Source organism: Schistocerca americana, chromosome 4 (assembly GCF_021461395.2).
Source record: "Schistocerca americana isolate TAMUIC-IGC-003095 chromosome 4, iqSchAmer2.1, whole genome shotgun sequence".
NCBI lineage: Eukaryota > Metazoa > Arthropoda > Insecta > Orthoptera > Acrididae > Schistocerca > Schistocerca americana.
The window spans coordinates 679,724,978-679,738,841 of NC_060122.1; positions in this window are offsets into that span (position 1 = coordinate 679,724,978).

Here is a 13,864-nt window from a genome sequence, read left to right on the forward strand (position 1 = left end):
CATCGCGGTGTAGCTTGCTGTCCAGCTTTCGAGAGGGTGCGTGTCTGGATGGCGTATAGAATATATTGCTTCCCCCTACTTATACCTCCCGAGGAGCTCACGAATGTAAAATTAGAGAGATTCGAGAGCGCACGGAGGCTTTCCAGCAGTCGTTCTTCCCGCGAACCATACGCTACTGGAACAGAAAAGGGAGGTAATGACAGTGGCACGTAAGGTGCCCTCCGCCACATACCGTTGTGTGGCTTGCGGAGTATAAATATAGATGTAGATGTCGATGTAGATGTTACGAGAGACACACCTACAAATTGTAACATATTTTGTTCGATCGTACATATATATCATGAGGCTTAACATTCACCTGCTGGAGGCAGAATCACAGCAGTCCATTCATCTGCAATGTCAGAGAGACAGCGCAGATCAGTTGATGCTATGTGAAGAGCCGTTTTACCTGAGATGAAACTTAATATTTCAGCTGGTGCAATGTCAGAAAGTGAGAAATAGCAGTTCATACATTATTCAACCGTTTTTGGATTTAGCGCTTCATTATAAGAATATGCAAAATGACATGTAAGCAATAAAGTTAATGTTTTATACGTGTTGCCACTGAAACATAGCATAATTGTACTTAACGTTAGGAAAAGTGAAATGATGTTTTGAATCTCCGCCATTTTCAACTTAGGACAAGTGATGTGATAACCACACAAACTGTGCTGGTATCCCCAGGTCCATAGTCTTGGATTTAAGTAACCTGACAAACATGTAAACTGTCCCAGTATCCCCAGGGCAAACTCTTTGATCGTCATCTTTGACTGTGACATCATGCAGACTCTTCTCCGATCAGGCATCACCTAATTAGATTTTGACATCATACATATCATCCCAGTATTCCCAGCAATATGCATCATGTTACTTTACTTGGCATGATGCATTATATTGCATGACATGGCTACTGATACTAACAACCCAAAACGGGAGAATATATCAAGATGTTTTGATTTATTGTCTTTGAAACTGCCAGATAAGTCGAAAAACTAGTTCTGTTCTTTTACATCCCCTGCTACTCAGACCATATTTTCCTTTTTTGTGCTGTGATAGGAGCATTTTTCATTCTGCTTATGTACTAAATAATACCACACTATATTCTCGTATAAAGCTGCAAATAAATTAAGATATTAGTAACGGGCACAGCAATGACAGAGATACAATCTCTGTTCGGAAAGTTATGAGGTATTTTGCTGCTGCAAGAAGGATGAGATACATAGGAAGGTGTGCCACCTGTCGGAAAGCGAGGATTTCGTTAACCGTCAGAGCAGACAAAGGGACACTGTGTCGCAGTTGATCAGAGAGTGGATATCCGTCCGTCAGAGGCTCGCAATGCTGTCATGTCTGACGGTGGTTTGCAACAGTGAGAGCGAACTTCGAATGCTTGTAGGCTACAGAACTTCATCATTGAAGAGATTCTGATTGTATTTGATTCACTTTATATAGAAACAGACTATCGAGTGAATATTAGACATACGTTTAGCGAGTTTGTGGGTGCCGCTTATATTAATATTGACGTGGTGAGTGGACCATTACGAACTATTTTTCGTTTGTCTGTCTGATGTTTAATAGATAAAAGATAAGAACTGTGAATAGGATTTTGATTCTGAACTGTGCTAGGTGCTGAGGCTAGGAAACAATCTTGCTAAACTGCTAATATTTCGTTGGTGTTGTGAAAGCTAAATCTGAGAATACTGATAATATTTCTGTGAGATATGGTTTACATGATTTCAGGAGCTGTTTCTTCGACACCAAGCTGTATCAAGTAAGAGTTCCTTTCTATCAAGTAATTCTTTTCCTACCTCAGTAGTTTACAGGCCTTTGATGGGCGGTGACAGACCAAAAAAGGTTATCAGACAAACGAATCGACCCACTGACCCCGCCATAGTACGAATAATATGAAACTAATGAGCACTGGCTGGTACGACTGTTGATGAAACTCAAATGTCGTAGCACGCTAATGATATTGTGCTCATATGTTTGCGTGTAACGCAGCTTCAGTAAACAATCAGTACTCAGCACTAATCGTTTCGTGTCAGAGGCTTGTTAAGTTCGTTGCTCGCGAACAGAGCAGCTGCGACATGTTGGGGAGTGGTGAAAGTGGGAGCGCAACTGTCGAAGCGACAACACGAGAGAATCGCCAACTATGACAAAGGAGAGAGTTTTGGCAGCGCTGCCATCTAGTAGCCCGATTAGCGAGGCGGCGTTGTGTAACGCGGACGGCGTCTTCTCAGTTCAGTCCCCAGTGAAAGGAATGTTACACGAGGTATGATCAAAAAATAACGGTAATTTTCGTTTTTCTTAAATAATATCTATTTATTCATCAATATCAACTTTGTCTCGTCTAAAGTAAACCCCCTCAGATATAACACACTTGTGCAAACCCCTTTTCCAACCTCAGAAGCACGTCTGGAACTCAATTTTCGTTATTTTATTCAGATCCTTCAGCGACTCTTTTTTATCTTATTATGGTGGCAAAATGAGTTCGTTTTGTGGTTCTTTTCAACCTAGGGAATAGAAAGGCACGGGGCCGTGTCGAGCGAATACGGTGGTTGAGGCAACATAATGGTTTTGGTTTTTGCCAAAAGATCACGCCAAGCAATAAGTTGTGAGAGGGAGCATTCCCATGATGCAGTTTCCACGAGTGGCTTCGCTACAATTCTGGTCGTTTTCTTAGGATGGCTTCACGCAAATCGCGCATAGCTTCAAGATAGTATTCCTTATATTGACCGTATGATATTAAGTCAGGAACTCGTGATGATCTTAAGGTAATCGAAGAAAAAAATGAGAAGAACATTCACATTTGATCGAACTTGTCGATTTTTTCGGCCGTGGCTCTTCACGTAGTTTCCATTGGGACGATTGGGCCTTGATTTCTACATCGTACACATATACCCACCTTTCGTCGCCTGCTATAACCTTTTTCAGAAGGTCTGGATTCTTCCAGACTTCAATTATCGATTTCTGAATGATGTCTGCGTGACGTTGTTTTTGGCCGAAATTCAACAGTTTCGGAACAAACTCTCCTTTACCCGTTTCATTCCAGAAACATCGGAAAAAATTTCTTGTCATGAACCAAAGGATATGCCGACATCATCAGCAACCTCTCTGGTGGTGATTCGGAGGTTTCCCAGAACCATTTTCTTTACTCCTTCCACTTTGTCGTTGACGATTCATGTGCTAGGATTTCCAGGGCAGTCGCCATCTTCAACGTCTTCCCGACCCTCTTTACAACGTTTATGCTACGCCTATATACTTGTCTTAGTCACAGTAGCTTTTCCAACAGTCACAGTCAACATTTCGAACGCGGTACTTTCCTTTATTCCATTTTCAAACAAAATTTAATGCAAATTCTTTTATCCGTCTTTTTCGAAAGTAAAAAATCGCCAAGCACTCGAAAACTCGTACAACCTTTCCAGCTGTGAACAATGCATTAAATATTTAAAACAGGTGAAAATCCAATCACACATTAGGACCATGTGTGCCAACAAATTTGAAAATCGGAGTATAAAGCCCCGAAATCAAAAATTTTCGTTACTTTTTAATCACACTTCTTATATTTAGACAAAAAGATCGGCTCGGAAAATGTTTAGTACATCATAAGAGACTGAATACTTTCAGGAAGTCAATATACAAAAGCACTAAATGTCTTACTACGTCAAAGCGTAGAGAAACGGAAAATATGAAGGACGTTACTGTGAACAAGAGGTTTTACTTTCTCGCACAAGGACTTATTTCAGTCACTATAATGCCTTGTCATCAACACAAATAATTTTCACCGCATGACTAACAGAATTTGCGAAGTCAGTGATGTATATGACGAACTGTTCTGGTCCCGATACGGCATCCTCAGTAACGGATACATCAGTGTACATTTTTATGATGATCGTTTTAGTAAAGCATTCGACTTATTTGAGGTATGACTGTAACTAGTCTTTAACTACAGCTGTAATTCCTAATGATTCCAACTTACTTCATGTTATCTTACTGTCAGCAGTAATAAAAGCTTTGAACAGATCGAAGATGCCCGTGATGCACTCATCCTTATCAAGAACGTCGAGTCACACGTTTCTATGTTCGATTATGACTGATTCTGTACTGCTACCACTTTGGAACCCAAAATGTGGACTATTTAGAAGGTTTTACCTGAGATAGTAATAGACTGATTTACACAATTGGTTCTTTTATTTTTAGAAGCACTTTGGGTCTCGCAAATAAATAAAAGGGACTGGTTGTAACATTTCTGTATATAAATTGCTGGGTCACCAGACGAAGTCATAATGCTTGACCACAAAACAAGCTTCTCAGCGTGTGGGGACAATCTACGCGCAGTAGAGCTAAGCAACCAAAAGTCGGATTTAGGGTACTGCAATAAATTGACATTGGCGATACCGTCCCACAAATTAACTATTCTGCTATCCCTTTTGAAACCTGAAGCGACCCACATGTTCTAATTATGTGAAGTGCTCAGTGTGTGTGTGTGTGAGAGAGAGAGAGAGAGAGAGAGAGAGAGAGAGAGAGAGAGAGAGAGAGAGAGGGAGAGAATTCCTGAGGCCCAAGCTGCTGAGGTCATTGGTCGCTAGACTTACAGACTACTTAAACTGACTTAAACTAAATTATGCTAAGAACAACACACACACCCATGCCCTCCGGCGGGAGGGGCCCCGCAACATGGCGCCTCAAACGGCGCGGCCACTCAGCGTAGCGAAGTGCTCAGTTCACTATTCCAGTGACTTACAAAGGAGTGTTTTTAGAGAAGAGACGCCTACACCCATTTGTATGAGAAGCATGCAGATGAAATTGTGAATATTGTAGTATATCTAGAATTTGCCAAGACGACAGAGCAAGGCAAGTACTACAGATCTTAAAAAGTTTTGAAACTAAAAATACTCTCATTATTTCTCTGTAGATAATTATAAATAAGTCTTACTGTATTTCTGAGTATCATTAAACTATTAATCAACGTCACTAGTAGTCTTTCAAACATTTCAGCTCCGCGCACTATTCACCACTCTGAAAGTTACAAGTCCTTTAGGGTTGCCTCTCTTTCATCTAACTGATCACAGTTATGGACCGTAAGCAGGCGAGGGCGGTAGTGTCATGTTATGGAAGCACAGTGACCTATTCAGAGAGTAATATAGGGAACTGACAGTGACTAAGTACAGCCGTTGATTTTAATGTGATCTTTCACACAGTGTTCTGACATGAAGGAATTGCGCTCATAATGAAAGTGTCTCCATTACGGACTGCTAAGGCTGTTGTTGGACGAGACGACGATCGGTGGTGTGGATAGCCGAACGGCCACTTTATTCCTATTTAGAGAATGAGAAGAACTGAATTCAGGTATTCAGGGCAACTTTCCTAGGTGTTGGTCACCACATCCTCACTGCGGGAGGAACGGTGACGATGGGCTTAAGCAGCAGGGGTTCACCAGCGTCCTGCACGGCCGAGCATTTAACTGGACATGTCGCACTTATATGGTGCTGTTATTCCTACTTTAATGAGTCGGAACGGAACGGTGCGCTAATGATTGATCCCTGTAGAAGAGAGAGAGCGCGCCTTGGCTTTCACATGCAGCCCTCACAATATTTTCCCACAGGCCTTTCTCAGAATGCTGCATCAGGCTGCGAAAGAAACCTTTTGCGATAGTCACTCTAATGGGTTAGAGTGGCTTGACTTCCACGGCACCGACATTCCAAGAACTGCCACAGTTTTTGAAGGGCTTGTTGATTCCCACACCAGCGTTCTTGTGTGAGTGGTGAACCTACGTCACGACTGGAGAGCTGAGGTGCTTACTGGAGGGAGCCAGTTCATTGCTGCAATACAGGGAGGATTATTGGAAAAGCATGTGTCCCTCTGTTGGAGAGAGGCAGTACCGAGTAAAAAAAAAAATAAATACATGACTGACGAAAAAAACTGTTCACGCTTTGCCATTTACAGTTTGCGCTCTCTGAAGAAACTTGAAGCCGAGTGTTTATTTTCTGAAATTAATACACTACTGGCCATTGAAATTGCTACACCACGAATATGTCGAGGAGAAATGCGTACCATCACGTTTCCGACATTGATAAAGGTCCGATCGTAGCCCTTTGCGATAGCGGTTTATCGTATCGCGACACTGCCGCCGCCTTGGTCGAGATCCAATAACTGTTATCAGAATATGGAATCGGTGGGTTCAGGAGGGTGATACGGAACGCCGTGCTCTATCCCAACGGCCTCGTATCACTAGCAGTCGAGATGACAGGCATCTTATCCGCATGGCTGTAACGGATCGTGCAGCCACGTCTCGATGCCTGAGTTAACAGACGAGGACGTTTACAAGGCAACAACCATCTGCACGAACAGTTCGACGATGCTTGCAGCAGCATGGACTATCAGCTCGGAGACCATGGCTGAGGTTACTCTTGACACTGCATCACAGACAGGAGCGCCTGTGATGGTGTACTCAACGGCGAACCTGTGTGCACGAATGGCAAAACGTCATTTCTTCCGGATGAATCCAGATTCTGTTTACAGCATCATGATGGTCGCATCCGTGTTTGACGACATCGCTGTGAAAGCACGTCACCCGACGTGATGGTATGGGGTGCCATTGGTTACACGTCTCGGTCACCTCTTGTTGGCATTGACGGCACTTTGAACAGTGGACGTTACATTTCAGATTTGTTACGGCCCGTGGCTCTACCCTTCATTCGATCCCTGTGAAACCCTACAGTTCAACAGGATAATGCACGACCGCATGTTGCAGGTCCTGTACGGGCCTTTCTGGATACAAAAAATGTTCGACTGCTGCTCTGGCCAGCACATTCTCCATATCTCTCACCAACTGAAAACGTCTGGTCAATGGTGGCCAAGCAACAGGCTCGCCACAATACGCCAGTCACTATTCTTGATGAACTGTGGTATCGTGTTGAAGCTGCATGGGCAGCTGTACCTGTGCACGCCATCCAAGCTCTGTTTGACTCGATGCCCAGACGTATCAAGGCCGCTATTACGGCCTGCGGTGGTTGTTCTGGGTTCTGATTTCTCAGGATCTATGCACCCAAATTGCGTGAAAATGTGACCACACATTTGTCCAATGAATACCCGTTTATCATCTGCATTTCTTCTTGGTGTAGCAATTTTAATGACCAGTAGTGTAATAAGCAGAAGGGTAGTGTGACGAGGGAAGACAGAGAGGGGACAGTCGATATCAGACTGCTGGAGTGAGAGTTGTAGAGTTGTATGGTAGCCACAAAGCCCGTCATACGCACATTCGGTGTTAGGTACGAGGCGACTCCGATCAGTTTTCAGTTTGATGCCATGAGGCAAATGTTCCTGAATTTTCTGACCAGAAGCCTTGGGTCGCGTAACATCGCAATATCGTACTAGGTTTGGAGATGCAGTTTCGGATCCTGTATCGAGCAGTGGAGGCTGTGATATTTCAGTCGAGTCACCGCAGTGACGTGCAGTTCAGTACAGTGCGGACTCCACTAGGCGCATGGTAAGCATTGTGCTGCTCCAGCTTGATAGAAATATCGAAGTGAATTTCTCACCATGTACGGCGTTTGTCTCTTCAGACAGTAGCAGTCGTAGCTCAGCATATGAATGTACTGTATGTAGTTTGCCTTTCACAACCTCTGTCAATCCAGTGAGTTCTAAGCAAATAGCGTTATCCACATTCTAAGTGGGAACCATGGTTTAGGGACTCCACCCATTCCTGATTCATCCTAATTAAGAGTTATTTATGTTTTATATCATATTTCACTTTTATGCCTTTCGACAATAAATCGGTGTAATCACTACGAGCATCTATCATTTCAGTTGAGTTCAGTCCTCATAAACATTTTAATTAATTTATATCAGAGACACTTAAAGTAGTATCTATTACATTACGTACACTTCAGTTTCAACACAGGGCCAAAATATTAATTAGACACAGTCAGATCTTCGTCGCACGTAGTACTTCTGTGGGTAGCTGAAATGTGGCTCTGTCACGTAGAGTATTACCAGGCAGATGGAAGCAAAGCAAAGAAGCACACATTACGAAAACAAACTCAAACCACAGTCGTGTTGAAACTTTCGTCCTGTTCATTAAGAACAAACGAAATTATAAAGACAGATCATTTGTCTAAAGTGTGTAGCTGACAGGCGTAGATGACTCTTTACATTATTATTGTACAAATATCGTTCCTTTGAGACAAATACTTCGAGAAATAGACCAGATTGAACAGTTCTCCATCTCTCAGCAAAGAATATGTACAAAGATGTGAAGTTAAAGACGTGACCCAGCAATAGTATCACGAATTTTGTAGGAGTACCAACTTCATGAGCTTTCCATAATAATTTAGTCATTTAGCGTTGATATATGAACACTCAGATCCATAGACTTGTAACAAAAAAATACACGTCTTTATATAATTTTTGTTCTTCCAAGTGTATAATTTCTAAGTTCCTCCTGAACACAAATGGAGACTAATAGTCACTCGTTAACTTCATGCACACTTAACTAGAATAGAACTATAGAAAGTATCCAAAACAACAGACACCCTTATTACGAAATGCATCTGAGATCTAGATGTGGCAATACTGCGTTTGTGGAAGGCAGAAGAAATACTTAACAATACGTACCGAAAATAATTACAGTCCAATATTTAACATCAAATATTTTGAGTATTTAAAAACAAAAGGTAAAATTTAAATGTGTAATAGTGTTACTGGATACAGACGCTTTGTAATGAAAACAATCCAAACTGAAACGATGCCGCAGCGTGTTAATGTCGATTTGTAACAAAAAACAAAATTTTTTCTCCTCACTCCCGCGTGCACTGAATCGGAGAAAATAAAAATAAATTTTTCGCTCGTTCATTCCAGTCGTATGGTTCTGGAACGAGTAAATAAAAAAATAAATAAAAATTAACCGTATGCAGCAAACAGTATGCCCAAACGTATCGAAATTCTCCGTCCAGCTCAGGGTTACTCTCATCCAGTTTTTGAAACTGAGCACAAACATTTGAGATAGCGATTTTTAGCTGCTTAAGGGTTGTTCTAAGTATGTCACACAAATTGGGAAACTATGACATCCTTTGTCGGATATAAAAGTTTGTGGAACGCAGAAATCCTACGCTTGTAACAAAATTCTTTTAGAGTGTCTTCTGCTCATGAGTATTCCAGTGATTTTGAAGATAACCACAAATGAGATGGATCTCAATCTTGCCGAGTTCCCACACATATTGTTTAAGAAAACGCAAAAGGTTAATGTTTAGACACGTAACACCTCTACAGATTCCACACGTAACGAACCATGAATTGCATGTGCGTGTATTTCAAGGCTCGTGAAGTTTGAACTCTCCACCAGATTTGTGGCCTTGAAATGACAAATGAAGCCTGATAACCCTCTTTGCAACAGCGTTGTGCCTGCTGCTCATAAATAGCTAATAACTAACGCCTCAAAGTGTTACGTTCACAAATGCAGGGCACGCCAACAGATGGTGAAGTAGAAGCTAGAAACCAGCAGTGACATAAAATAATTTCCCAGCTAGTGCTTCCCATCATACACTCCTGGAAATTGAAATAAGAACACCGTGAATTCATTGTACCAGGAAGAGGAAACTTTATTGACACATTCCTGGGGTCAGATACATCACATGATCACACTGACAGAACCACAGGCACATAGACACAGGCAACAGAGCATGCACAATGTCGGCACTAGTACAGTGTATATCCACATTTCGCAGCAATGCAGGCTGCTATTCTCCCATGGAGACGATCGTAGAGATGCTGGATGTAGTCCTGTGGAACGGCTTGCCATGCCATTTCCACCTGGCGCCTCAGTTGGACCAGCGTTCGTGCTGGACGCGCAGACCGCGTGAGACGACGCTTCATCCAGTCCCAAACATGCTCAATGGGGGACAGATCCGGAGATCTTGCTGGCCAGGGTAGTTGACTTACACCTTCTAGAGCACGTTGGGTGGCACGGGATACATGCGGACGTGCATTGTCCTGTTGGAACAGCAAGTTCCCTTGCCGGTCTGGGAATGGTAGAACGATGGGTTCGATGACGGTTTGGATGTACCGTGCACTATTCAGTGTCCCCTCGACGATCACCAGTGGTGTACGGCCAGTGTAGGAGATCGTTCCCCACACCATGATGCCGGGTGTTGGCCCTGTGTGCCTCGGTCGTATGCAGTCCTGATTGTGGCGCTCACCTGCACGGCGCCAAACACGCATACGACCATCATTGGCACCAAGGCAGAAGCGACTCTCATCGCTGAAGACGACACGTCTCCATTCGTCCCTCCATTCACGCCTGTCGCGACACCACTGGAGGCGGGCTGCACGATGTTGGGGCGTGAGCGGAAGACGGCCTAACGGTGTGCGGGACCGTAGCCCAGCTTCATGGAGACGGTTGCGAATGGTCCTCGCCGATACCCCAGGAGCAACAGTGTCCCTAATTTGCTGGGAAGTGGCGGTGCGGTCCCGTACGGCACTGCGTAGGATCCTACGGTCTTGGCGTGCATCCGTGCGTCGCTGCGGTCCGGTCCCAGGTCGACGGGCACGTGCACCTTCCGCCGACCACTGGCGACAACATCGATGTACTGTGGAGACCTCACGCCCCACGTGTTGAGCAATTCAGCGGTATGTCCACCCGGCCTCCCGCATGCCCACTATACGCCCTCGCTCAAAGTCCGTCAACTGCACATACGGTTCACGTCCACGCTGTCGCGGCATGCTACCAGTGTTAAATACTGCGATGGAGCTCCGTATGCACGGCAAAGTGGCTGACACTGACGGCGGCGGTGCACAAATGCTGCGCAGCTAGCGCCATTCGACGGCCAACACCGCGGTTCCTGGTGTGTCCGCTGTGCCGTGCGTGTGATCATTGCTTGTACAGCCCTCTCGCAGTGTCCGGAGCAAGTATGGTGGGTCTGACACACCGGTGTCAATGTGTTCTTTTTTCCATTTCCAGGAGTGTATTCTTGTCATGTTCGGCTGCCCACACTTCTTAATCGGACACTTAATCTGGCTTCATGTTTTTTTTATTATTATTATTGAACTAGAGATGGAAGGTACCATGCACGCTGCAAGTGACGTTATGCAAAGGCGATATTGATTGAGATACAGACTTCCAAAGTATATAAATCCGTGGTAGAATAAAGTAAATGAGGCACCTTTAGGATGTCATGCCTTGGGGAGATTCATTGTGGGGAAGCACCTACGGTGGACGGCTCTCGACAGACGTGAGCTAACACCGGGAGAGTGCAGGATACACCCTCGTGTGTATGGAGCTCAGTCATAAACGTGTGCAACAGCCTAATGAAATATTCAGATAATTTAAAATATTTTTTATGCTAAGATGGTTAAGAAACTTGTGATTAATTCTGGGTTTGAACCTCCTCAGTTCAACAGTTTAAACAGAAATAGATCTAACAAAACAAGTATAATGTCCGCTTCAATCTGTAGAAATGAGGCTGAATTTTTAATAGCACAGGTAGTTTAGTGTTAAACCGTTGTATGAAAGATTCTGTGCTGTTATATTAAACATTTACCAAGTTCTTTTTAAATGTGATGTCCTCTCAAATTAGTAGCTATAAGTTTGAAATTGTAATTGTAGATCTCTTTAGCATAAAAATGGCCGATGGATGTTTACATACAGTTTGCGTAGATAACACTACGGTGTAATGTAATAATTTTTTCCCTGTTTCCGGTACTTATTTTTCCTTGTTTACAATTTTATTGTCAGGATACATCGAAAGAGTGATTTTACGATGAGTTTTTTAATCAGTTTCATTGAACACATTTGTTTCTGTTTACGTCACGCAGCTGTAATGAATGTAATTGTATTTTCATTCTCCTGGTGTTGTGTGTACGCATATTTATTAACTTATTGTTTAAATTAATTTATCATCAACAGAAAAAAGTGATACTTTAATGCTGTGCAATACTACAAATCGTATACTCAGTGTAGAGATGAGTAATAAATGTTGAGCGGCGTAGAAACGTCTGTCTTGGGCTAGGGCAAGAAGTTGATTATCGTGCTGCTTAAATGCGAGCATACATTGTGCCATGGCCGATGTACAGTAACTGTTCAGTGATACGCTTCTGTGATGTCGGTGCGTTCCGTTGTATAAATGACTAAGTGCCGCATTGCTAACCAGTCGAAGCTGCTACTCGACACATTAATCTTAAAAAACTATAAATATACAGATCGCCAATCTGCGTGAATGTGGTAAGAGCACAGTTTTAATTTTAGACAGCACGGACTATCTAGCGCACAATAAGGACAATAATAATAAACAGGAGTATGGTACCCTTGTCGTGCACTGACTGAACTGAAAACCATAAATTCAGAACTGTGCCTACAAACATATAATGCTGTGCGTGAAGTGTGTGTGTGTGTGTGTTTTTTTAGGGGCACTTGTCGACGAAGTTACCTGCGCAGCGCCTAACACAGGTTATGACGGCAGGATACATCACACGTTCATTGAATGAGCAACGTATTACTTTCGTCAGTGCATGTAGAAGCGCTAAATGAGGTAATTCTACAAACGCAGAGCGTTCCTGCTGCATTCACAACGGGGAGCAACGATCAAGAGGAACAGGAATACCAAGATAATTGTTGGACTGCGAAGATTATGAAAAAAACAACGCTGGCGTCGTCGACTCCCCGACAGCACCAGCTAAGTGGTAACTGACTTTGGAAAACATTGATAAAGAAGCGCAAACTCGCGAACTATTTCTGTAAATAATCTATTAAGAATTATTGTAAAAACGATGTTAGTATCTCATGGCTAGTACTTTTCAATTAACTACAGATTACCACACTGAATTGCATTTCTCAGAATAAAAATTAAGAGCTGTTTCGTTCATTATATAATTTTTTCTAAAAACTATAATTTTGCAAACTCAATAACTTCCGACTCAGTTCTCATTATTGCCATCAAATGCTATTATTAATAATGAGACTAAAGTCATTGAGTCTTTATTTTTTTATTTGATTTTAATCGCCTTTGCATATCTATTTATGTTGTTCACTAGGTTATCTTTGCACTTGCGTATCGATTTGCTTTTGTACCAACTCTCAAGTGGATTAGTGATATACGTTGAGCCAATTCGCAAGTTGTGCGGTGTCCGCCATTAAGCTAGCAGGCAGCAGCCAGTTAGATACATACAACGTGTTTGGTGGAGTACTTTGATAGGGGAAATCTTGATTCTGGCGACCGGTGATGATGTGCATTTTTGGGCTTAATATTCAGTTGATCCTGGATTTTTATTCCTGTTACCACAGTAAATCCGTGGAGGTGATGAATATTGGTTCCCCCATTTTTACTAGATGAGAACGGTCATTTCTATATTCGAGTGGGTCCTGTTTCGTAAGAAACTGCGTTCAATATTTTCAAGATTTTTCAACTGACTTCAGATTTTGGTGGAGAATTTGGTAAAGTGTAATAGATCATCTGATATTTAGAAGTGACAGATGTATTAGAAACGTAATGCAGCTAGAAAGGCGCGTTGGATATTGGAAAGCTAGTGTATGGTTCCCTGTCCGATTTGCGGATATATATAGCGGGTGTCCTAACAGTCATCAGGCGGATTTTCGTAATATTTTGGCAGATGTTTGCAATTTAGTCTTTTCATTGTGTAACTGGAGTCATCCAAACAACTACTGTCCTCCACGACTTTAATGTGAAGTAGAACTGCAGTTGGCGAGTAGTACAGGGTGGAAGAGTGTCATACCACACCCCCGTCTCCCGTTCCATTCACGGATGTTGCGTGAAAGGTAGTCGGCATGCCTTCATATTGAAACTTCTTAGTATTTTCTTATTTTTATCATTTCAAA